This window comes from Lissotriton helveticus, chromosome 3_2 (genome assembly GCF_964261635.1).
Source record: "Lissotriton helveticus chromosome 3_2, aLisHel1.1, whole genome shotgun sequence".
NCBI lineage: Eukaryota > Metazoa > Chordata > Amphibia > Caudata > Salamandridae > Lissotriton > Lissotriton helveticus.
Window position 1 is genome coordinate 161,417,888 of NC_136062.1, and position 26,682 is coordinate 161,444,569.

Sequence of the window (26,682 nt, forward strand, 5' to 3'; positions counted from 1 at the left end):
CGCCTGCCTCTTCAATAGTTTAACTTCTTTGTGGGTTCAAGAGGCGACACCGCCGGGCAAATACTTAAGGATCTTATATTCTGGTTGGTAGTGCCCCCCAGTTGAATTATTCCACAATTGGCGTCCCAAGCGTGGGGCCCATCAGCGACCCATGGATCCAGTGGGAGAGGTCCTGACGACAAAGTGAACGACTGCAACGATCGGGAACGCGTCTGTCCGATAGACCCTCGTCTGACAGCCGATCATCCGAACTTCACTGGTTCCGAACAGACCTCTCTCGAGTGATCTACGGTCCTGACTGGGAACCATCAGGAGTGCCGCGAGGATAACGAAGAAGAGAGGACGATCGGGCGCTGGATTCGGAAGTCAGGAAACTGTCCATGCGGTCCGGGTAAGGTCGTGTTACCACGACAAGTTGCGAAAAAATTGCTTGATTGCTTGTTTGTTAAATACTAGTATTGCTCTTTTTGTTTATTTGGAGATTCACTGTCTGCGAACGGAGAAACAACAGGCTCTCTCTTTGCAAGCAGTGGAGGATAGGTAGGGCAGACAACCGTGCTTATTTTTCTCCCCCACTCAATAATCACCTGAAACTGAACTGTTGTTCACAAACTATTGTTTCCTGGAGATTCCCTGTCTGCAAACAGGGAAGAGACCACCCTTTTTGCAGATAGTGAAAAGGGTAGGTAACGCAGATCTTTGCGGACCTACTCATTCTCCCCATTGTTATTTATCGGTCTTTTGTTATCTTGATCTATGAGGGATTCACTGTCTGCAAACGGAGAAACAACGGGCTCTCTCTCTTTGCAAGCAGTGGAGGATAGGTAGGGTAGCAGCCGTGCTTATTTTTTTCTCCCCCACCCAATAATTGCTTGAAACTGAACTGTTGTTCGCAAAACTATTGTTTCCTGGAGATTCCCTGTCTGCAAACAGGGAAGAGACCACCCTTTTTGCAGATAGTGAAAAAGGTAGGTAACGCAGATCTTTGCGGACCTACTCATTCTCCCCATTGTTATTTATTGGTCTTTGGTTATTGTGATCCATGAGGTATTCACTGCCTGCAAACAACGTAGAATAGAAATATTCTGTCTAGTCTTTGCACCTAGTGATAAGATAGGCAGTGCTGACTTTTTAGTCCCTCGTTACGAGCCGTCATGTCTGTCTTCTCCCCACTGATGAGTAGCCTGTTTAGCCCGGACCGCCTATTAGAGATGGACCATCCAGCCCCGCTGGAAGGCACCCCTAATAAGGACATGTTCATGAAGCATGGATTGACCGCTATAGCCTATAGTAAACTATGGCATAAATATACAAAAAAGGGTCAAGAAAGTCAATGGCCCCTGATAGGATCCTTCGATGATGATAAAATAAAAACGCTAGAAACCGCCCTGGGTAAAAACAAGACAACACCTACTATGCTTGACAGCTTCGGCATGTGGCGAAAAGAAACTGAACAGCGTAAAAAGAAAACTGAGAGTAGGTTGGAAAAAGAGCTGCAAAAAGCAGCCCACCTAGCTGCTCAGAAACTAAAAAAGGAGATAGAGGAAAGAGAGAAAGCTAAACAGAAACTAGAAAGGGAAACGCCAAGCCAGTGTCCGGTTAGAACCCCCTCCATGCTCTACCCTGACTTACCCTCGAAACGACAAGCCAATGAGGACCTGCTGTTAGGTCCTCCTATCATCTACATGCCCCCTCCATATGCCCCTTCTCAACCCTTGGCGCAGCACGCGCCACCCCCAGGTACAAGCGAAGGTACCGCCACAGCGTCGGCCCCAATAGCCTCTGTGCCAGCCGAACCCCTTGTATTAAAACCCGCATCAACAACAACGTTAGATGACCATGAGACTCGAGGGGCTGGCCCTACAAGAACAAACAGACTAGACAAGGATGAGCGAGCGGGGATCGACAAAATAGCGAGGACACTGGTAGAAAGGAAGGATGATGAAGAGTACATCACAGATATGTTCAGCTCGTATACAGGGAGTCACAGACGACATTTTACCGTACGACTGTGTTATCATGTCTTGAATGCATACGAGGACCGATATCGAGACAAAGGTCCCGAGAGCCTAAGGACTCTGTACCGGAAGGTCGATATCGGGGATGAGGGCGAGTGTGATGTGTCGGACCTCCTTACGCGTACGCTTGAGGTTTTCCGCCACCTCACTGAACGAAAGCCAGGAGCTAAATCCGCAGCCCCCGTAGTGACCGAACCACCAACCGAGCAATCTAACACCATGATGCCGATACGTGAGGCTGCCCCTTACTGGGTTCCCCCTCGAGGTACAGGGACTCACGATGATGCAAACAACCAAGATGCAAAGGGAAGGGTAGTATACAACTGGGTCTACCAGCCATGGGACCGGCAAGAGATACTGACATTCCGGAAATCTCTACCCGACCTACGTAAAAACCCCACTGCCTTCTATACTGAATTAGGTACAGCCCTGGGTTCAACGATCATGACCCTGGCTGACATCGACTTGTTCTTCGGGTTATGTCTGCCAGCTGATGTGTGGAAGCAAATCCGGAAAGTCGACCACCTTGAGCTGTTCGGACACACCTGGTCACAACTCGATGACTTGGACAAACAACGGGGACCAGGACAAAAGCCGTTGAAATCCATTCTAGACCTCCCAGATAAAATCGTAGAGAAATTAAAAACCCTAATCCCAGAAAAGAAAGTGGACTGGTCGATAGTAACAGCCTGTCGCCAAAAACCCCAGGAGGATGTATCGGAATACTTCTCCCGGTTTGAAACGGTGTTCTCCGATTACAGCGGCCAGGACATGACCACTGCAACCGGACACCATCTGTTTGTCCAGAATTATGTTAAGGGCCTATCATTGGACATCTCCCAGAAACTACAGGCCAGCGAGAGTAGTTGGGCAGCCTCCAAACCTACAGCGATTCTCCAAATGGCCCAATATTATGAGCATCAGAAAAATGAAAACGATAGGGCGACAGAGAAAAAGAAGAAAGACTTAAAAGAGAGGGTGATGATTGCCAAACTGCAAGGGGTGACTATAGGACGAGACCAATACCGGGGAAACTACCAGACAAACGTCCCTAAGACTGCATTTCCCCAGGACCGCACTCTGACTCCCTACAGTGGACGCACAGACCTTAGAGATGACCAGTGCGCTTTCTGCAAAGGGACTGGCCATTGGAAATCCCAGTGCCCAGTTCTCCTGGAAATGATCAGGAACAGAGACCCCAGGGATGTAGCAAACGGACCGAGACCTAAGGGACCACAACGAGGGCCCCCAAATGACGCGACTAATGACAGATCAAGCAGACCAAATACGTTCGATCGACCCAGACAGAACCAATATCAACAATCTGACTATGACGACACTCACACCTTTGCATAGGACAGCCAAGGGCGAGGGAGGGATCCAGTCGAGCTCTATGTTGACCAGCAGGGCCCTTATGTCACTGCTAAGGTCCTGGGTACCAAGTCTCCATTTCTGGTAGACACTGGCGCAACACGTAGTGCGTTATCTAAACGACTGATTCCAAGGGCACCCTTGTCTGGCTCACTCATAACATCGACAGGTTTCGATGGAACGCCCTCCACCAACCCTTTGTCTGCCCCGATTCTCTTTGACGTAGAAAACAACACCACCGACACCACGTTCTTGCTTTCCTCCAATAGCCCTGACGCCATTATGGGACTTGACTTACTGAAACACTTCCGAGCGACGATTAGGTGTTCTCAAGATGGAGTTCGAGTGTTTCTTTACGACAACCCCGTTCTGCTTAGACATTGTTCCCCCCGACACATGTTTTCCATCACCGACGTCGACGCGTCCCTGCTTGACACTCTACCTCCGTATCTGTGGGCCAAAGCGGATTCGGACGTAGGGCGTATGTTAATTGACCCAGTGCACATTACTGTCCGACCAGACGCAACACTCCCAAAACTCCCACAATATCAGATATCGCCAGAGGGCGAGAAGGCATTGGTAATGATTATCCAGTCACTGATAGACGCAGGAGTGGTAGAGGAAGTGGTTAGCAACGTTTGCAACAGCCCTATCTTGCCCATTATCAAGAAGCAGGGAGAGGGAGATGAGAAAGCATACCGTTTCATCATCGACCTCCGAGAAATCAACAAAGTGGTGGTACCCCAGTACCCTGTGGTCTCAGACATCACCACCATCCTGACCTTGATTCCATCCACTGCCACCACCTTTTCCGTCATCGACCTCAAGAACGCATTCTTCTCCATCCCCATCCACCCAGACAGCCGATATCTCTTCGGCTTTACCCTAAAATCCCGCTCATATAGGTTTTGCCGAGCCCCTCAAGGCTACACGGAGAGCCCTAGCATCTACAGCCAGGCCCTCAAAAGGCAACTAGACCAAGTCCGGTTACCCGACGGGGTGGTGTTGGTACAATATGTCGATGACATCCTTTTGGCAGCCGACACCACCCCTCTAGCGGTTACCGCCACCATTCAACTCTTGCACTTCCTTGCGGAAAATGGCCACAAGGTCTCCAAGAAGAAGTTGCAATTCTGCCTACCCCAGGTCACTTACCTGGGCCACCTTCTGTCCAAAGATGGAAGGAAACTCACCCCTGATCGAATCCAGACCATTCTAGACACCCCTGTCCCTAAAACCCAGAAGCAGGTTCGCTCCCTATTAGGCCTCACCTCCTTCTGCCGACAATGGTTGCCAAACTTCAGCCTCGTTGTAAAACCACTGCTCTCTCTCCTAAACAAAGACGTCCCTTTCCCACTCCCTTGGACTCCTGAGTGTCAAACTTCCTTCACGGAACTACGAGATGCCCTTTGCTCAGCCCCTGTCCTGGGTACCCCTGATTACAGAAAGCCCTTCTCCCTTTTCACTCACGAAAGGGAGGGGTGCGCTTTATCTGTCTTGACCCAGGCCATCGGTCCTAAACAACGACCGTGCGCTTACTTCTCTGCCACTCTTGACCCTGTCGCCAGAGCCTTGCCTGCCTGCCTTCGAGCTGTAGCTGCTGCTGCAGTCTCTATCCGACAGAGCGAGGGGATTGTACTCTCGAATTCCCTCACGGTACTGGTACCCCATGCAGTCGACACCCTCCTGAACCAAACCAAGACGCAACACCTGACGAGTGCACGACTGACTGGATACGAACTGACCTTGCTTGCCCCCCATATCACCCTGAAAAGATGCACCACACTGAACCCAGCAACTCTGTTACCCTTGCCAGAGAACGATCCCAATGTGCACCCTGTACATGACTGCGTGACTCTTACGGACGAACAGACCAGGAGTAGGGTCGATCTCAGAGACACAGCTTTCCCTGACCCCGACGGGGAGTTGTGGGTGGACGGTTCTTGCATCAAACTCTCCGATGGTACCACTTCCGCTGCCTATGCAGTCACCACGGCTCGAACTGTAGTAGAAACAGCCCGCATCACCCAGCGATCTGCCCAGGCAGCGGAACTGATTGCTTTGACGAGAGCCTGCATCCTGGCAACAGGAACCACGGCGAACATTTACACCGACAGCCAGTATGCCTTCGGGGTGGTTCACCATTTTGGGCTCCTCTGGAGGGAGAGAGGATACTTGACCTCACACGGCACACCCATTTTGCACGGGGATTTAGTCTCCGCCTTAATCGAAGCTGTCCTCCTCCCCAACAAACTTGCCGTTATCAAATGCCAGGCACACAAGAAGGTGACAGACATTATTGGACAGGGAAATGCACTAGCCGACATCACCGCCCGAACGACAGCTGAAAATAGAACGACAACACATATGTACGTGACCAGGTCACAAGCAGAAAACTGGACTGACGCCAAGGACACAATTAGAGACATACAAACGGCTAGCACACAACACGAATTGACTGAATGGGCACGGGTGGGATTGAAAGACGATGAAGGCTGCTGGCGGACAAAAGACACGAACAGATGGTTGCTACCTGATTCATACTTGATTCCCATATTAACCATGGCACACTCCCCTGCCCACATTGGATCAGCCCCCATGATCGAACTTGTCTCCAGGGTTTGGCACAATGACAAGATCCCAGATTCCGCCAAACGCCTGGTCCAACAATGCTTAATATGCCTGCAACACAACCCCGGGAAGGGAACTGTAGTACCCCGGGGGGGATTTGGGGTCCCAAACCACCCATTTGAAGTCCTGCAGATGGACTACATCCAGCTAGACAGATGCCAAGGCCTGAAATATGTACTCGTCGTGGTGTGCGCATTTAGCAAATGGGTGGAAGCATATCCAACCCGTGACAACACCGCTATGGCCACTGCAAAGGTCCTGTTAAAGGAGTTTTTCCCCCGTTATGGCCTCTGTCGTGTTTTATGGAGTGATAATGGCCCCCACTTTGTAGCCAACGTTATCCAGCTCATCCTAAATGGGCTGGGTATCAAACAGAAATTCCACGCAGTCTTCCACCCTCAATCTGCTGGGCTTGTCGAACGACACAACGCCACACTAAAGCTTAAACTGGCCAAAATAGTGGCTACGACGGGCCTGAAATGGCCAGACGCCCTCCCATTGGCATTGCTATCGATGCGCCCTACCCCCACCCGACATCACTTAACCCCTTATGAAGTTGTCTTCGGTCGACCCATGAGCGTCTGGTCTGCCCCGAAACCAACTTCCATTCATGACGTTCCGGATGTCCTAATGTCTGATTATCTGTACAAATTGACTGAAACTTTGTCTGTCCTTCATCAGCAGGTGCAGCAGGCCATCCCCGATGCTTCCAGGGGTCCGGGTCACGCCATCCAGCCGGGGGACTTCGTGCTGATCCGAAACTTTCAGCGATCAAAGAGTTTGGAACCCCGGTGGACGGGCCCCTGGCAAGTGCTGATCACCACTCGGACCGCACTTCGAGTGGAGGGGAAGAAACACTGGCTGCACGCTCATCACTGCAAGAAGGTCTCTCCAGCCCTGGCCACGACAGACACCGTCAACACCCAAGAAGAGCTCCTGAACCAGGACCGACCATCGTTGAACTGCTACCCTGATACAGAGACACTTGAACTTTCAAAACATCCTGACCCCACTGTGCCATCTCGAGAAGGGTATTTCCTGCGTCGAAAGGAGGGAGCTTCGGCTAAGTAGGCCACGGACTAGGTTAGAGGATCTCAGAACGGTGACCCAAACTACCAAGGGTTACCTGGAGAGAAGCTAAAACTAAGTCTGTGGTCCTGCCCACTACCGAGCACCTTGAAGACGAAGATGATGGAAGCGCCAGATAAGAAGATGATGGAAGCGCCAAATAAGAAGCCGACGGAGACAGCAGGAAATACCCACTACAGAAATCCGAGAATAGACAGGCTCCATAGCTCAAAGACAATTGCACTCTTCATCGTAATTCTCCTCTGTTTTCTCCTCATGACTACGCTCTGGATTATGGAAGAACATGCACCTGCTCACGAAACATTCCTAACCACTGCTCAGCCTACCACCGTGAAGGAACATTATCTAATTTCGCTCTCTCCTCAACTAAGAGAGAGACGAAAGGAGTTTTGGAACAACTCTTTCGTGCAACTACTTCACCAGCACAATCTTGCCACCAACGCCACCAACTGCTGGATCTGTGGGTTGCTACCCCATGCCACTGGACATTCAATACCATTCATCCCTTCACCCTTCTCCGTCCACGGCTCCTGCCTCGCCTGGCTGATCCTCTTGCAAGAGAGCTATACGGACAATGCCACCTCCAGCAGAACTGCAGTACATTCTCCTCATGGGGCCGGGCGAAACAAGACAAAGACACACTTCTGCCCGCTGACCCCCAGCGACTCGATCCAAATGGACATCCCGGCCAAAGAACGAATCGAAATGCAGGTGTTCAACAATCCAACCAGACCCACCTTCTCCTATCTGCGGAAACGAACGGCTGCCACTCTGACTGTGGCCCTGACGGTCATCAACGTCACAGGCCACATGTGTGTAGAAGGACTTGGGACACAGCTGGTGGGTCGCAGCGCTTGCCGCTTTACCAGAACTTTGGACTCCACGGATCCACCTTCCTTTGTGTCATCCCCAAACATGTATTTCATCTGTGGCACGAAAGCCTACACCTGGCTCCCCAAAGGCTGGGGGGGCACTTGCTACATCTCCTTCGTCCTTCCTCCAACTTATGTGGCCCCAGCGAATCACCACAGACAAAAACGAGCCAAAGACGTTGAGCAAGCCGACTCAACAGGGGCACAGTTCCTCGATGCTATGAAAGGACTCGTCCCCCTCTGGGGCCCGATGGCAAACAGCCGTGCCATCCGACATTTGACTCAGGCAGTCGAGACAACCATGAACATCACAGCGGGCATCTTTGCCAACAACACTGCCGAGCTCCAAGCGGTCCGTTTGGTGGCTCTTCAGAACCGCCTCGTTCTAGATGTGGTTCTGGCGGACCGTGGAGGAGCATGCCGCATTATTGGGGCCAGCTGTTGTACATACATACCGGACAACTCACCCTCAGTGTACAAAGCCATCGAACATCTTCACAGACTCTCTTCGGAAGTTCACCAAGAGCAAGAAGAATGGTCGCTTGGTGGTTGGTTCTGGGACACCGTCAAAAGCTGGGGCTGGAGACTGCTCACCATTATCCTGATTCCCGTAGTTGTAATATGTGGCCTATGCTTAGGAATTCAATGTTTGCCACCTATGTGTTCCTTATGTGCGAGTTGTATTTTTCCCAAAACTGTGGACATTGGAAGCGAACATATGAGGGCATTGTATGATACCGAAGTTAGGAATTTGATGAAAATTGACATTGAGTAAGCAAGTTGGCTAGATATGTTGAAAAGGGAGGACTGTTGAAAGTTAGGCTGAAAACCGTCAACATTATCGGCGCCCTCTTGCTCTCCTTAAACCTTTTGTGCGCGTAAAACAGCCGCCATTTTGGACACCATGGCTTACCTGCTCTCGCCGAGAGCCAGCGCGTCTCTCTCTCTCTCTCTCTCTCTCTCTCTCTCCTAGCTTCGCTGGCAACCCCCTGCTTGCACCTGCCTTGAGTCATAAACCCCTCTTCGGCGCTGCTCTGCCCCAGGCCCTCATCCTGTTCCCAGCGCGACACCTCCCTGCTTCCCCGTCATGATCTCCGGCCCTTTTGATGCAAACCCCTTTTCCCCGTGTGCCCGTTTGTCTTCCCCGTTCCCAGGCCGACACCTAGCTCTGCCGATACCAATCCCTTGCCCCTCCCCATACAATAGAAAGCTTCCCTCCTCAAAGGACCCCCGAGATGATCAAAGCCCCCCCATCCCACGAGATCCGATCGAAACCCGCACACTCCGTGAATCGGCGGAATACCCAGCTGCGCGATGATCATCACCTGTTGTGAACGGGGCGGGGACTTCCACTGTAACCTTGCGTGGGAACGGGCTGGGAAGGGGGGGATTCTGAGGATGTCTTTCCGTACATCAAAGTATCAACGAGAATGTGTTACATGTAATAAAGAGATAAACTTGTGTATAAGAGGCCAGGCCTCAGGGATGCAGTTAGAGCACCTCAGAACGATACCTTCTGTCCGTTTCGTTGTGTTCTCCTCCGGAGAAAATAAAAACCTTGTTTCCTGCCTTCCAGTCTCCAGCGCCTGCCTCTTCAATAGTTTAACTTCTTTGTGGGTTCAAGAGGCGACACCGCCGGGCAAATACTTAAGGATCTTATATTCTGGTTGGTAGTGCCCCCCAGTTGAATTATTCCACAAAGGGTTGATTGCTCTAATTTGTCTATTCTAGTCCCCAAACCCTTAACCTGGGTCAGCAATGGCACAAAGAGAGTGTTTACCCTCTCCATAATCCTATCAATCATGTTTTGTTCAAAAGCTGAAGAGACATTAGCAGGACTACTAGTAGAGGGAGAACAGTAATTTCTACCCGTGGGTGCGTCCACAGAGCCCCCCTCCACCACTACCACCTTATCTGCTGGGACCAGCCCCCTTACGTCCCTCACACCCTGCTGAAGAGTTTTTCTCGGTTGCTTATATAGCGCGGCCTGTTTCACCGGCCTACCCTTACTAGAGCATGCTGCCCTTTTATTTTTGGCCCTTTTATTTTGCCCACTCGGGTCAGGCACAGATTGCGCCCCAACTAAGTTTACTATGTTATGAACAGGTGAGGTTGGCAATATTATTTGAGTAGGGCTTGTGATTAGGGGAGCAGGTGGAAGTGCTGTATCTGCGCCACAGACTTCTATAACACCACTAGATAGAAGCACAGATGGGTGTTCCGGCCTATCTATAATGCTCCCAGTTTCTACCATTTGGGGAAGATCTACAGAAGCAACCGGGACATCAGGGGGAACAGAATGAGTGTTCTCGCCAGCAGGTGATAAGACCTGGGCAACAGCCCCCAGAGAGGAACGTCTGGCAGGGAGATAGATCTCGGAGAGTCGCCGTTCGGAAATGGCGATCTCATTTTCAATGACCGCCGCCACTCTCGTAATAAAACGGTCCATAGATCCAATCACTGGGCTCCCAACAGCACTACCCCTTTCGCCCTCAGACCTAAGTAATTTGCCAGAACGGGTTGACATGATAAAAGGAATGCCTTTGGACAATGTTACGCGACCCACCAGGGCCCAGTGCTGGATGTAAGAGACGTGGCCCAGCCCAGCCTCTGTCTGCCCCTGACGGCCACAGACGGCCCGCCCTCTGCCCGGGCTGAGCCCGGCGACGCCCGCGCGCGTCCGCGACGCGGAGGAAGCTCTCTGCTTTTCAGCGCCTCCGGGCGCGCTCCGCCGGAAGTGGGCGTGGTTGGGAGCTGTAGTCCCCCCCAGTCCGCGGCCGAGTGATGGAAGCTACTCGGCGACAGGTGAACACACAGCCTCAGGGACCCAGCGCTGCCAGGGACCTCCGATGCAACGACCGATCCCCTCCGTAATCCTTTTGATGTAGAAAAGCCTCCCGCTCCTCAGTGGAAGCTCTCTGCTTTTCAGCGCCTCCGGGCGCGCTCCGCCGGTAGTGGGCGTGGTTCTGGTGCAGGGCAGGCTGGGAGCTGTAGTTCCCCCCTGTCCGCGGCCGAGTGATGGAAGCTACTCGGCGACAGGTGAACACACAGCCTGAGGGACCCAGCGCTGCCAGGGACCTCCGATGCAACGACCGATCCCCTCCGTAATCCTTTTGATGTAGAAAAGCCTCCCGCTCCTCAGTGGAAGCTCTCTGCTTTTCAGCGCCTCCGGGCGCGCTCCGCCGGAAGTGGGCGTGGTTCTGGTGCAGGGCAGGCTGGGAGCTGTAGTTCCCCCCTGTCCGCGGCCGAGTGATGGAAGCTACTCGGCGACAGGTGAACACACAGCCTCAGGGACCCAGCGCTGCCAGGGACCTCCGATGCAACGACCGATCCCCTCCGTAATCCTTTTGATGTAGAAAAGCCTCCCGCTCCTCAGTGGAAGCTCTCTGCTTTTCAGCGCCTCCGGGCGCGCTCCGCCGGAAGTGGGCGTGGTTCTGGTGCAGGGCAGGCTGGGAGCTGTATTTCTCCCCTGTCCGCGGCCGAGTGATGGAAGCTACTCGGCGACAGGTGAACACACAGCCTCAGGGACCCAGCGCTGCCAGGGACCTCCGATGCAACGACCGATCCCCTCCGTAATCCTTTTGATGTAGAAAAGCCTCCCGCTCCTCAGTGGAAGCTCTCTGCTTTTCAGCGCCTCCGGGCGCGCTCCGCCGGAAGTGGGCGTGGTTCTGGTGCAGGGCAGGCTGGGAGCTGTAGTTCCCCCCTGTCCGCGGCCGAGTGATGGAAGCTACTCGGCGACAGGTGAACACACAGCCTCAGGGACCCAGCGCTGCCAGGGACCTCCGATGCAACGACCGATCCCCTCCGTAATCCTTTTGATGTAGAAAAGCCTCCCGCTCCTCAGTGGAAGCTCTCTGCTTTTCAGCGCCTCCGGGCGCGCTCCGCCGGAAGTGGGCGTGGTTCTGGTGCAGGGCAGGCTGGGAGCTGTAGTTCCCCCCTGTCCGCGGCCGAGTGATGGAAGCTACTCGGCGACAGGTGAACACACAGCCTCAGGGACCCAGCGCTGCCAGGGACCTCCGATGCAACGACCGATCCCCTCCGTAATCCTTTTGATGTAGAAAAGCCTCCCGCTCCTCAGTGGAAGCTCTCTGCTTTTCAGCGCCTCCGGGCGCGGGAAGTGGGCGTGGTTCTGGTGCAGGGCAGGCTGGGAGCTGTAGTTCCCCCCTGTCCGCGGCCGAGTGATGGAAGCTACTCGGCGACAGGTGAACACACAGCCTCAGGGACCCAGCGCTGCCAGGGACCTCCGATGCAACGACCGATCCCCTCCGTAATCCTTTTGATGTAGAAAAGCCTCCCGCTCCTTAGTGGAAGCTCTCTGCTTTTCAGCGCCTCCGGGCGCGCTCCGCCGGAAGTGGGCGTGGTTCTGGTGCAGGGCAGGCTGGGAGCTGTAGTTCCCCCCTGTCCGCGGCCGAGTGATGGAAGCTACTCGGCGACAGGTGAACACACAGCCTCAGGGACCCAGCGCTGCCAGGGACCTCCGAAGCAATGACCGATCCCCTCCGTAATCCTTTTGATGTAGAAAAGCCTCTCGCTCCTCAGTGGAAGCTCTCTGCTTTTCAGCGCCTCCGGGCGCGCTCCGCCGGAAGTGGGCGTGGTTCTGGTGCAGGGCAGGCTGGGAGCTGTAGTTCCCCCCTGTCCGCGGCCGAGTGATGGAAGCTACTCGGCGACAGGTGAACACACAGCCTCAGGGACCCAGCGCTGCCAGGGACCTCCGATGCAACGACCGATCCCCTCCGTAATCCTTTTGATGTAGAAAAGCCTCCCGCTCCTCAGTGGAAGCTCTCTGCTTTTCAGCGCCTCCGGGCGCGCTCCGCCGGAAGTGGGCGTGGTTCTGGTGCAGGGCAGGCTGGGAGCTGTAGTTCCCCCCTGTCCGCGGCCGAGTGATGGAAGCTACTCGGCGACAGGTGAACACACAGCCTCAGGGACCCAGCGCTGCCAGGGACCTCCGATGCAACGACCGATCCCCTCCGTAATCCTTTTGATGTAGAAAAGCCTCCCGCTCCTCAGTGGAAGCTCTCTGCTTTTCAGCGCCTCCGGGCGCGCTCCGCCGGAAGTGGGCGTGGATCTGGTGCAGGGCAGGCTGGGAGCTGTAGTTCCCCCCTGTCCGCGGCCGAGTGATGGAAGCTACTCGGCGACAGGTGAACACACAGCCTCAGGGACCCAGCGCTGCCAGGGACCTCCGATGCAACGACCGATCCCCTCCGTAATCCTTTTGATGTAGAAAAGCCTCCCGCTCCTCAGTGGAAGCTCTCTGCTTTTCAGCGCCTCCGGGCGCGCTCCGCCGGAAGTGGGCGTGGTTCTGGTGCAGGGCAGGCTGGGAGCTGTAGTTCCCCCCTGTCCGCGGCCGAGTGATGGAAGCTACTCGGCGACAGATGAACACACAGCCTCAGGGACCCAGCGCTGCCAGGGACCTCCGATGCAACGACCGATCCCCTCCGTAATCCTTTTGATGTAGAAAAGCCTCCCGCTCCTCAGTGGAAGCTCTCTGCTTTTCAGCGCCTCCGGGCGCGCTCCGCCGGAAATGGGCGTGGTTCTGGTGCAGGGCAGGCTGGGAGCTGTAGTTCCCCCCTGTCCGCGGCCAAGTGATGGAAGCTATTCGGCGACAGGTGAACACACAGCCTCAGGGACCCAGCGCTGCCAGGGACCTCCGATGCAACGACCGATCCCCTCCGTAATCCTTTTGATGTAGAAAAGCCTCCCGCTCCTCAGTGGAAGCTCTCTGATTTTCAGCGCCTCCGGGCGCGCTCCGCCGGAAGTGGGCGTGGTTCTGGTGCAGGGCAGGCTGGGAGCTGTAGTTTCCCCCTGTCCGCGGCCGAGTGATGGAAGCTACTCGGCGACAGGTGAACACACAGCCTCAGGGACCCAGCGCTGCCAGGGACCTCCGATGCAACGACCGAACCCCTCCGTAATCCTTTTGATGTAGAAAAGCCTCCCGCTCCTCAGTGGAAGCTCTCTGCTTTTCAGCGCCTCCGGCGCGCTCCGCCGGAAGTGGGCGTGGTTCTGGTGCAGGGCAGGCTGGGAGCTGTAGTTCCCCCCTGTCCGCGGCCGAGTGATGGAAGCTACTCGGCAACAGGTGAACACCCAGCCTCAGGGACCCAGCGCTGCCAGGGACCTCCGATGCAACGACCGATCCCCTCCGTAATCCTTTTGATGTAGAAAAGCCTCCCGCTCCTCAGTGGAAGCTCTCTGCTTTTCAGCGCCTCCGGGTGCGCTCCGCCGGAAGTGGGCGTGGTTCTGGTGCAGGGCAGGCTGGGAGCTGTAGTTCCCCCCTGTCCGCGGCCGAGTGATGGAAGCTACTCGGCGACAGGTGAACACACAGCCTCAGGGACCCAGCGCTGCCAGGGACCTCCGATGCAACGACCGATCCCCTCCGTAATCCTTTTGATGTAGAAAAGCCTCCCGCTCCTCAGTGGAAGCTCTCTGCTTTTCAGCGCCTCCGGGCGCGCTCCGCCGGAAGTGGGCGTGGTTCTGGTGCAGGGCAGGCTGGGAGCTGTAGTTCCCCCCTGTCCGCGGCCGAGTGATGGAAGCTACTCGGCGACAGGTGAACACACAGCCTCAGGGACCCAGCGCTGCCAGGGACCTCCGATGCAACGACCGATCCCCTCCGTAATCCTTTTGATGTAGAAAAGCCTCCCGCTCCTCAGTGGAAGCTCTCTGCTTTTCAGCGCCTCCGGGCGCGCTCCGCCGGAAGTGGGCGTGGTTCTGGTGCAGGGCAGGCTGGGAGCTGTAGTTCCCCCCTGTCCGCGGCCGAGTGATGGAAGCTACTCGGCGACAGGTGAACACACAGCCTCAGGGACCCAGCGCTGCCAGGGACCTCCGATGCAACGACCGATCCCCTCCGTAATCCTTTTGATGTAGAAAAGCCTCCCGCTCCTCAGTGGAAGCTCTCTGCTTTTCAGCGCCTCCGGGCGCGCTCCGCCGGAAGTGGGCGTGGTTCTGGTGCAGGGCAGGCTGGGAGCTGTAGTTCCCCCCTGTTCCCGGCCGAGTGATGGAAGCTACTCGGCGACAGGTGAACACACAGCCTCAGGGACCCAGCGCTGCCAGGGACCTCCGATGCAACGACCGATCCCCTCCGTAATCCTTTTGATGTAGAAAAGCCTCCCGCTCCTCAGTGGAAGCTCTCTGCTTTTCAGCGCCTCCGGGCGCGCTCCGCCGGAAGTGGGCGTGGTTCTGGTGCAGGGCAGGCTGGGAGCTGTAGTTCCCCCCTGTCCGCGGCCGAGTGATGGAAGCTACTCGGCGACAGTTGAACACACAGCCTCAGGGACCCAGCGCTGCCAGGGACCTCCGATGCAACGACCGATCCCCTCCGTAATCCTTTTGATGTAGAAAAGCCTCCCGCTCCTCAGTGGAAGCTCTCTGCTTTTCAGCGCCTCCGGGCGCGCTCCGCCGGAAGTGGGCGTGGTTCTGGTGCAGGGCAGGCTGGGAGCTGTAGTTCCCCCCTGTCCGCGGCCGAGTGATGGAAGCTACTCGGCGACAGGTGAACACACAGCCTCAGGGACCCAGCGCTGCCAGGGACCTCCGATGCAACGACCGATCCCCTCCGTAATCCTTTAGATGTAGAAAAGCCTCCCGCTCCTCAGTGGAAGCTCTCTGCTTTTCAGCGCCTCCGGGCGCGCTCCGCCGGAAGTGGGCGTGGTTCTGGTGCAGGGCAGGCTGGGAGATGTAGTTCGCCCCTGTCCGCGGCCGAGTGATGGAAGCTACTCGGCGACAGGTGAACACACAGGCTCAGGGACCCAGCGCTGCCAGGGACCTCCAATGCAATGACCGATCCCCTCCGTAATCCTTTTGATGTAGAAAAGCCTCCCGCTCCTCAGTGGAAGCTCTCTGCTTTTCAGCGCCTCCGGGCGCGCTCCGTCGGAAGTGGGCGTGGTTCTGGTGCAGGGCAGGCTGGGAGCTGTAGTTCCCCCCTGTCCGCGGCCGAGTGATGGAAGCTACTCGGCGACAGGTGAACACACAGCCTCAGGGACCCAGCGCTGCCAGGGACCTCCGATGCAACGACCGATCCCCTCTGTAATCCTTTTGATGTAGAAAAGCCTCCCGCTCCTCAGTGGAAGCTCTCTGCTTTTCAGCGCCTCCGGGCGCGCTCCGCCGGAAGTGGGCGTGGTTCTGGTGCAGGGCAGGCTGGGAGCTGTAGTTCCCCCCTGTCCGCGGCCGAGTGATGGAAGCTACTCGGCGACAGGTGAACACACAGCCTCAGGGACCCAGCGCTGCCAGGGACCTCCGATGCAACGACCGATCCCCTCCGTAATCCTTTTGATGTAGAAAAGCCTCCCGCTCCTCAGTGGAAGCTCTCTGCTTTTCAGCGCCTCCGGGCGCGCTCCCACGGAAGTGGGCGTGGTTCTGGTGCAGGGCAGGCTGGGAGCTTTAGTTCCCCCCTGTCTGCGGCCGAGTGATGGAAGCTACTCGGCGACAGGTGAACACACAGCCTCAGGGACCCAGCGCTGCCAGGGACCTCCGATGCAACGACCGATCCCCTCCGTAATCCTTTTGATGTAGAAAAGCCTACATATGTAAATTGTTCTTGTCCACTGCTCAGAAACGACTGTCTAGCGAGCCTGAACTTCTAGGCCCTGTTCCATCTGTACTAAAGTACCGAAAACTCCAGGCAAGGTGCTGCATAAGGCTTATGACTCAGTGAGTTAGGCTTACCCTTCCCACTTAAGGCAACTCTGCGAGGAACCCAGAAAGGAACAGATGAAATGTTTGAATTAATCTATGTCACAGGTAATTATTTTGGGCTGCTTTCATTTCAGACCAGTTCACTATTTGTCTACTTTGTGTGGCATTATGGATTTGGACCAGCCGAATGAAAATGTGTCTAGACAGTGCTTCAATATTGTAACACCACAGTGAGAATCAAAAATATCAAGCAGTGGCAAAGCCAGTTGGCTGCCAGCCTTTTGGCTTTTTTAAAATGTGTTATTTTGTCATGTTTTTTGTAAAACATTGTGGGCAGACCTGCTGGGCCATGAAAAAGAAAACATTGGCTAAAAGCAAATAAATGTTTAGGTCTCAAAAACACACACATTGCTATGGGAGTCCATGGCACTGAATGGCACAGTGATTGAAAAACAATTGTATTGGGAATTGCCCAGATGAATGGCCAGTGATTGCGATTAATTAAAGCTTTCCATTATGTTTTGTCTTTCTTTGGGTTTTTTCTCCATTTAGCCCTGTTTAGATTCCTCATGATGAGTATTAAAACCATTGGTGTTGATTGCATCTGCTTTGCATATGTCATAAGCACAAACTTTCCCCAGCTGAGCTGCCGGGTAAGTATATGTTTACCTTTTATATTTATTTTTTAAAGCAGCCCACATTTCTCAAAGGAACAGGTGATGTTTTTCTTTTGTTAAGACCACATGGGAAGATGGCAATAATCCAACACAAGTAGTACAGGGGAAGTTGTCAAAAAGGAGACCTTACTCTTTACAAATGCGTTACCTTCTTCTTTGAGACGTCCGTCATTTTTCAATGGTTTCCAACTGTAATTACGATGATAGACCATTGATACAGCTCATTGTGAAACTCACATAGGAGGCAATACCCAATTCATGCCCCCTCCTAATTGAGATTGAGAATAAGTAATTTTGTGGTTTAGAAAGGTTTCTCCAGATAGCAAAATGAGTTTAGTAGATTGTAAAAATCCTGTGATTTGCAATTGAAGAGGTTTGTGACCATTAGCCAGATATGCACATAGGATTTGCAAATCTGGCTAATGGTTTTAATCCCTGATTTATCAAACGTTATGTGCTTTTGCAATCACTTTCTAAGTTTATTCCACTGTCCAATAGATTTGCAAAATGTGTGGTTATTTAGAAGTGTGTTGAATGCTGATAGCAACTGTATGTTAAAACTGGACTGGCACCAAGCACAAATCGGAAATTACCCTGGGGGAAACATTGCTCACTCTCAGGATTTACTAGCCGACAGGTGGTATAGTGGGAACGTAAGACGCCTTAAACGAGTAGCCCTGTGCTGCTATATTTGTTTAACTACCAAACCGATCAAATTATTATCATTTTGAGCCTTTCGGCCCCTTATCTGCCGTTATTATCAGAGCTTCCGAAAATCCTCAACATACAGAATAAGCACACATGAAATATTCCCAGAAGAGTCCATCAGCATTGTTTTCATTCATGAATGTGTTGTATATGGCAATTCCTTTTAGTTATGTTTTAAAAAAGAAAACAAAAATAAAAGGCATTGTCATTTGCAATGTCAATAGCTCAAACTCGCGTATATGCGAGACCTATTGCATTGCAAATGCTTGTTTAGTAGGGCAGGGAAGGGAGCACTAAGAGAGAGAGGAGAGAAGGAAGGTTAGGAGCAATTGCGCAGAGAGCTAAGATGTTTGCAGGACAGCATGGAAAGGAATAGAAGGGAAAGTAGGAAGGCAGGAGTAAAACGGTGATGGCAAGCTTAGCAGCAGATAGGGATAGAGCACATGTGCTCGAGGGCAGGGGGGAGTGAGTGCAGACTGTGGAGTTAGAGGTGAGAAGGAATGGGAGCAGATGGGGAGAGGTGAGATGCATGCAGGACAAGAGGTGCAGACTGGGACAGAAAGTAGACAAGGCCATAAAAAAATAAAAGTGGCCCCCATTTGTAATACGAGGTTCACATTTGTAAATTGAACATCTCTAAACTTGGGTGTGGGTGGTCACTGAGGGGTGGTGAACTCTTAGCATTTGTGCTTCCTGCAGTCCATGTTTGTGGTTATGCAGCACTGAAATTTACTAGGCTCCTGCTCTATTAAAAAGATAAAAACATTACACATTCCTGTTTTCCTGTTCACGATTGGTCAATCATCCCTGGCTTTGAAAAAAAATGTTAGCGTCCACACTGTTCCTTCCTCTTCCTTCTATCTTATCTCCATTCTTTCCTCTCTACAGCTCCCACTTTTCTACGTCTACTGTTGTAGTGTTGCCTTCAGCTCTTTCGGTGATAACGCCATCTTTTTCTGTATTCAAAGTGTGATTGACAGGTTGCACAAAGTGCTATGCAGCATGCTAATTAACCCTCCAAGATGTTTAAAAATGATTGGTACATATAGACAGAAGATTACACACTGTTTTTTTATCAGGTGCATTAACAACCTGAGAAATGTATTGCAAGCATTACAGCAAGAGGTGTTTAATGCATACAGGTCACCAGATGACTTAAACCCTTAAGCCACTTTCCGAGCGTGCCTAGCAGATATAGCTGGTAAAATATCTTGATCTCACTGTTCAAATAATTGTTAACTGAAGGTGACAGGTTCGAATCTTGTTGCTGCAAACTCAGTCTTTCATTCATAACACACATAAACATTGCTACTAAAAGGAGAAAGGCAAATAAAGGTAATCACGCGTCGCCGTGTGTCTATATATGCATCTAGTTTTATAAATTAAAAAGTGTGTTGCAAAGGCTCATTTCACTTTCATGTGTGCAGAGCTTAAACTCCACGGGCCTCAATAAGAGGTTTTGCTGTAGGGAAGAACAGCAGGCCTTTCTGCTGCGCTTCCCTACAGCAAAAAATGAGGGCAGGAATGCGCCGTATCTATAAGATACTGCGCATTCCTGTCCTTTTCCCCAGCGCCGGCGTACAATAGGCTTCCTGCGCCAGCGCAGGCACCTTTGCACAACGGTGCAAGGGTGCCTGTGTTGCGGGGATGAATATTTTTGTACAGGAAGCGAAACCTCTCTGTACAAAAATGATCTTAATAGGTTTTTCCTCTTTCTATGTGTGCTGATTCTGCAGCACACATAGAAAAAGGAAAAACGAGGAGAAATAAAGATATTTCTTCCTGCTGCACCTCCCTTACGCCTCCGAGGCGTAAGCTTTGGGCACTGCCTTAGATTTACGATTTCTCGTAAATCTGGGGCAGTGTCAAAAGGCCATGAATGTTCCTGGGAACGCCCCCAGCAACACCCATTACACGCTCCTTTAACACAGAACACTGCGTTAAAGGGACTGATATTTATCAGGCAGCAGTACCTAAGCCTGATAAATATCACTCAGGCTTCTGAGCCACAGAACTTCACAAAAAGTTACATTCCGATGGCGCAAGGGGCCTCATAAATGAGACCCCAGGTTTTTGCTTGCTGGAAAAATGGCAAATTTACCCCTGGAAAATATAACAAGGTTGCGAGGTTTGTCACATGGCCAAGAATTTCTGGCAAGTGCTTTGGTCCATTTCCTTAACAGTGGCTCTGCTTGATGGCTGCCATTTCAGATGATAGAATTCAGAGGCCGTGGACATGGGTGACTGGCACAAGCCATAACCTCTTCGTTCCATGTCTCCTAGAATTAGACCGGCAGCCACTCTTGAAAAACAACTGACCAAGTAGGCTGTGGGATTAACCACATTGATATCTTTAGTAATTTTGTGAAATATTTCTTTGTAAGGACTGCATATAGACCATGTGCCGGCCTCCAGACTCTGTACAAACTGCATGAAATCAGTGAAACCTCTTTGCAATGACATTTGAAAATGCAGGTAGCTATAGCAAGTGGAGTGCCTTTGGGCCATCTTCAGACTTGTACCATTCTGAGAGGTGGGATGCAATTTCTGCAGTCTGCCCACTACTGAGTATTTTAGTACAGGATTCTTTCAGCTTGCACAATAAAAATATAATTGCAGAAACGTAAACTCTTGGCTTCTTCCAACTCGTCAATGTGCCAGTTTACTTAGAAAGACATTGCCTCTATTTATTTCCATGATTGCTGCGCTCCTCCTTTTCGTTCCCAGGAGGTATCTTGGTCAAACTAGAGTTAAATACACCTCCTTAAAGAAAGTTCTGTGAAAAACGAACCTTTTTCTGCCCAAGATCAAGTTAGTGCACAGAAACTTCTATTCTGATTTCACACAACCAACGATGATCAAACGCAGGTTTATGAACTCACCAGTTTGCAACTGGAGTCAGCTGAGAAAATTCTAGAACACAGAAAAAATTAACTTTTGCATGTGCTACTTTTGTCCGTTGTCCAACTGAAAGCCTAAACCCATGAAGACCAACCAATGGTTCACAGATAAACATAACCTGTTGAAATGACAAGAGGCAGCTCTTGAAGACATTGCAAACAATTGGAGCTCCTATCACATTGTATCGCTTGCAGAGTGCACGTTGGACCTTCGATCAGTTTACAACACTGATAAAAAAACAATACTTCCTGTTCCGTAAAACGAATACAGATTAAACAACTATATTTTTCATACCTATAAGCAGAAGCCTACTTGTACTTTCAAATGATTTGAGTGACTTGGGGCCAGAGGTAGCAGTCATAAATTGCGTTACTTTGCGACTCGATATTGCGTTGCTTTGCGACACGCAAATTGCGTCACTTTGCGACTCTCAATTGGCTACTCACAAAATGTAATTTACAACAGTGTCTATGACACTGTTAGCGATTCCTAATGGGATCGCAAATTGCCTGCCTCATTAATGTTCATGAGGTAGGTTCTATTTGCAATACCATTGGAAATGGCCAGCACTCACATGGATGGTGGCCTGCTGGGGTCAGCAGACCACCATGTCTGTGACTGATTTTTAAATAAAGCAGTTTTTTTTAATGCAGCCCGTTTTGCTTAAATGAAAACGCGATGCATTGAAAAAGAAAAATGAAACGTTTCTATTTCATTTTTTAAGAGCAGGCAGTGGTCCCTGGGAGCATTGACCGCTCTTAAAAAATATTTCCGACACACTCACAAAGGTGAAGGGGTCCCCTGGGCACCCCTTCTCATTTGCAAGTGGTTTACCACCTACTTTAAGTAGGTGGCAAACTGCGAGTGTTTTGCGGCTGCAAGTGCGGTCGCAAAACAATAGTACATTCCATTGTAACTCGCTATTAGGAAGGGACGCTCCTTCCTAATAGCGAGAGTCGCAAACGCTATTTTGTGAGTCACCCGCTTGCAGAAGACCGTTTGTAAATGCCAGGACCCTTTTTTGCAGTTGCAAACTGGCCGTTTGTCGATTGTGACAGCAAAAAAGGGTTGTACATCTGGACCCAAAATCCTTGCTTTCTCCACCAACAAAATCACGGTTTTTAGAAAGAGGATTTTTTGCTCCAGGCCTGTACTCAAATAATAGTACCTGTCTGCTCTATTCTGCTCTGTAAATTTTCACCCTCACCGATGAAATCATAAAAATGTTGATGTCCTTCAAAACAACCTCCCTTTCATGTGATGTTTGTAATGCAAAAATGGTTAACCGAGACTCACAGCATTAATACCTCTCACTGCCAGACTCATCAATATCTCCCTATCCTAGAGCTAAAAAAACTCACCACTAACGTGCCTACTGTAAAGAAACTTTCGTGGTCTAGACAATCTTTCAAACTACTGACCTATCTCAAGCAAATGCCGTGTTACAAAGGCACTTGAAACAACAGTCATCTGTCAGCTTGGATTACACTTGGAATCAAATGGCCTTCTCAGTCATTTTCAGTCAAGTTTTAGACCCTCATCAAAACTGTTTTTAGAAATGTGATAAATTAGCCTGAGAAAAGAAACAGAGTACAGGCAGGAAAGGTCAGAGATAGTTAGAAGTCTGTTTGAAGAAATGGGTTATTCTCAATTTGCTGAATCTAAGTAAGTCAGATTCCACGTGTAGAGAGAGGGAGAGAACTCCATAGGCACCAGGTTTGTATATGAAACACCACTCCTCCAGATTTCTTGTAACAAGCCAGAGGAATGGACAGTGAGTCGAGATTTGAAGAATATATACCTCTGGTGGGAACATAAGGGGAAACAACTTTGGTGATTTACAACTCTAGCTGTAAAAGCTTTGTGGACCAGGCAGATGCATTTGAAATTCCCTCTTTCTTAATAGGGAGTCAGTGGAGAGCCTTCAGTGCTGGCGTGATGTGGCCATCTCGTTTCATGCCGAATGGGAGACTGAGGTACTGGGTTTTCTTAAGAACCGGTAAAGAACCGGTAACCCAGCGGTGCCAGGGGACACACCCAGACACCTCGAGTTCTTCCTGATTCAGACCTACAGAAACTCAGAGTCTTCTAGGTGAAGTCAAAGATCGATTTTATTGGCTGCAACCAAGGTAACAAGTGTCCTAGAAGTACAACACACGGGAAGTATATTCTCAGGAGACTGCTTCACTTTTACAAAGTCAGGCTTCTCTTCTTATACACAATTTTAAGCTTCAGGCAAAACATTCTTGGTTGTAAAATAAATAGTTCACATATTTCCAATACAAAGAAAAAGCAGAGTCATGATGACATGTCCATATTTCACTTCGTGCTGCCTACAACAAATCACTTGGCAAGGCCCAACATTTCATCAGATATCACTGGACCCCTAATAAAAACGGGCACCTCCCCACCATAAAGTAAGTGAAGCAAAAGAGTGGAGATAGATGTGAGCGAGATATGGCAGGTGTGCGCGCTGAAATGGTTTTATGGTTTGTTGAGCCTAGATGCTATCTTGCTCGGCCACTGGGAGGGGAACTGACCTAACGAGTTCGGCCGGGGGCAATGGTTCCAACCTGCACAGGTCATGGAAAAGTCGATTAAGGAGTATGTGTCCTTGTGGGATTGAATTCAACTGGATTAAGGCCTATGTAAAGGGCAACACATAAATGGAAGCCAAGGGTTCAGAACGCAAATGATGATTTCGAGGTGAAATCGTCACTCGAATGTGCTGAAAATATATGTACATGTTGTGCTCGTCATTCTCGGTCTTTTGATACCAAATTCGTATACTTCGATGAAGTTTTAATTGTCGAGTTCAGAACGATTATATAAATTCAGAATTTTCAGAACCACAAACCCTCCTTTTGCCCTTGCATAGGCAATTAATCTATCCTCATGTAAGTCTGAGTCCAGATCTATATCCCTAAAGTCATTGAGATGTTACTGTAACATCATTCTAGTACTTAGTTCATCTCTTGCCACAGGCTTCCTTACACATGATGTAGCCCAGAGGCCACATATTGCAGGAGCACACTGTATACACAGACAGAACAGGAAAAGAATGGCTAAGACCATCCCAATGACCATTAGAATTTTCCATCCCCAGGCAGATATCAGTTCCCAGAACCATCCCATTAACGACAATCTCCTTTATCCACATGAATAGATTCGGAAATCTTATGTAGTTTGGAGATGGCCTGGTACACTGTTGGAGCGTTATCTGGGATGAAAATGCAACAGCTAGATTGGATCAATCTGCATACCCCACCTCGGTCTGCGAGTATAACATCTAAAGCGACCCGGTTCTGAAGGGTCATAAGTCGATCCGACTGGAGCTCAGCAGTCAGGTTACTAAGGGCACCAGCAGTTTCGGTCACGGTGGACTCAACTACCCTTGTCAATTGCCTTAGGTTCCTACTGTTAGCCATGGATCCCCAGAACGGCAGAAAACCCTTTGCAAAGTCCCCAAATTCTTGACCTGCAGTGTCTTCTTTACTCAAAACACCTCTAACTATCCTTGTCCGGTGGTAATCTGCCGCTGCTGTGTAGGTGGGAGGCAACAGGAATGAAACAAAACATGAGCCCGAGAAGTCAGGGGGCAACCATGTATAGGCTCTATCATGGCAGATGAAATAGGTACCCTTAGCTGCCAAAAATGCAGGGGAAGTCTGAGACCCCAAAACATACGTTTTTGTACAGACACTTTTCCCTAACTGTGCTCCGGGATTCTTGCCAATACCTTGCAGACACAGGTTACCCTGATGGGGTACAATCCAGATTGGGGAAGACCTTTTTGCTTGCTGCTTTTCACTTAAGGTAGCTCCATATCCGGTCACGTTCCAACCTACATATGCCAGTATCTCATCATCCGAAGTATCTTCATAAGAAATTACTTCCCTGATCATGTCGACTATATCTTTTAGTAGGGCGCTAGTCTTGAGGTTGTCTTTTACAGAACGTAGGGGCTGCACTTCTCGTGCATATATGAACATTGTTCTGTATGCCCACACAGAACCATTGTGGCTGAAAGGCAGAACTAAATAAGGGATACCTATATCCGTAGTGTGAGGCATAAGGCCCCAAACCCAACAGTTAGTTGTGTTCATTACCAGTTGGTGTTGGTGTAAAAGCTGAACAAAGGAGTTATTAATGAACTCTAACCGTCTATTGGACTCATGGTCAGGAAGGGGTGAAAAGAATGAGAGGAAACAGTAGGGGGAGGTGATGCAGTGGGTGCAAATGTTACACGAAAAGAGAATAAAGCGTAACTTATTAAAAATATCATCATACTCAATAACACAAAAATGCACAATATTATAAAACTTTTCTTTGTCATTACGGTGCGCATTTTGTTCTTAAAATTCGTTCTTTTGGCAGGTCTCTCCACATCGGGAAACTCCATCCTCTCTAGAGTGCTGCCCGCGGTGGTAGGTTGATTCTGCTAAAGGATGCTTCTGTCAGTCCAGGGCAACTCCCTTAGACCAACCAGAACTACCGACCTAACGTCGTTAGCTGCACCCAAAAGACTTTTTGGGCAACCGCTGCCCTAGCAGCGGAACCCGGATGGCGGTTCGAAAAACAAAAATGAGCAAGTTTCTTAGATGTGAGAGCTGCGCTTTTCAAAAATAGTACTTTTATTTGTCCATAGGTTTTGGTCTCAAATTGCAAAAAAAAAAGATCATTTTATTAGTTCGTTTTTCTCGGTCTCCGGTCGTACCGTTGTTTCCCAGGTATTGTCTGGTCTGGAAACAACAGGTCAGGTTCTGCAGTGTTCAATAGCTTGGACGGTGGCACAGCCTTGTGCGAAATGTTCTCATTTTCTGGTTCAGAGTCAGTTCTTTTTACGTGCAAATCTTTAAAAGGGGCGGCATGTGACAATATGTTAGGTTCTGGATCAGTGACACCCTTCTGGACCCATTGGTCATGGGGCGGAGGAAATGTTACTTTTTTACAATGGATCCCGTGGACCCAGTTGGCCCTCCCCTCCACCCGAACTGCAGATCTTGTGGAAAGAAGGACGAGGTGAATCCCGGTCCACCTCGGCTGGTCGTTCTTTGTTCTTTGAAAGTTTTTAACGAGAACCCAGGAACCGGGGTCAATGGAGTGACCGGGAGTCTCAGAGACCGGAGGCAGGGTGTTGTGAACCTGTTGATGCAAAACACGCAATTTAGCCGTCAATTCATACAAATAATCGAGCAAAACAGGGTGTTCCAGCTCACTGAATTTTCTGGGTCTAGGCACTCCCCATATATTGGCTGGCCGGCCAAAGACAATTTCATAAGGGCTGAGTTTCACTCGCGAATGCACAGTCATTCTGGTGGATAGGAGTGCTAAGGGTAGAGCGTCAGGCCATTTAAGACCTGTGCTCGCTTGGATTTTGGCCAATTTAAGTTTTAAAGTGCCATTGTAACATTCTACTAATCCAGCTGATTGGGGGTGATTTGCAGCGTGGAACTTCTGCCTAATGCCTAGCCCTTCACACACTCTTTTCATCACACAACCCACAAATTCACTTCCATTATCAGACCAGACCATTCTAGGCATTCCAAATCTAGGGAAGTACTCTTTCACAAGGGCTTTCGCTGTGGACAAGGCAGCATTGTCTTTTAGGGGATATGCTTCTACCCATCTTGAGAAAGCACAAACAACAACTAGCACGTATTTTAAATTGTTGCACCTTTCCATGTGGATGAAATCTAGCTGCAAAACCTCGAACGGGTACGTAGGAGGTGCAAAGTGACCAGCTGGAGTTGGGGTTCCCCTACCAGGATTGTGTTTCAAACATATCATGCAATT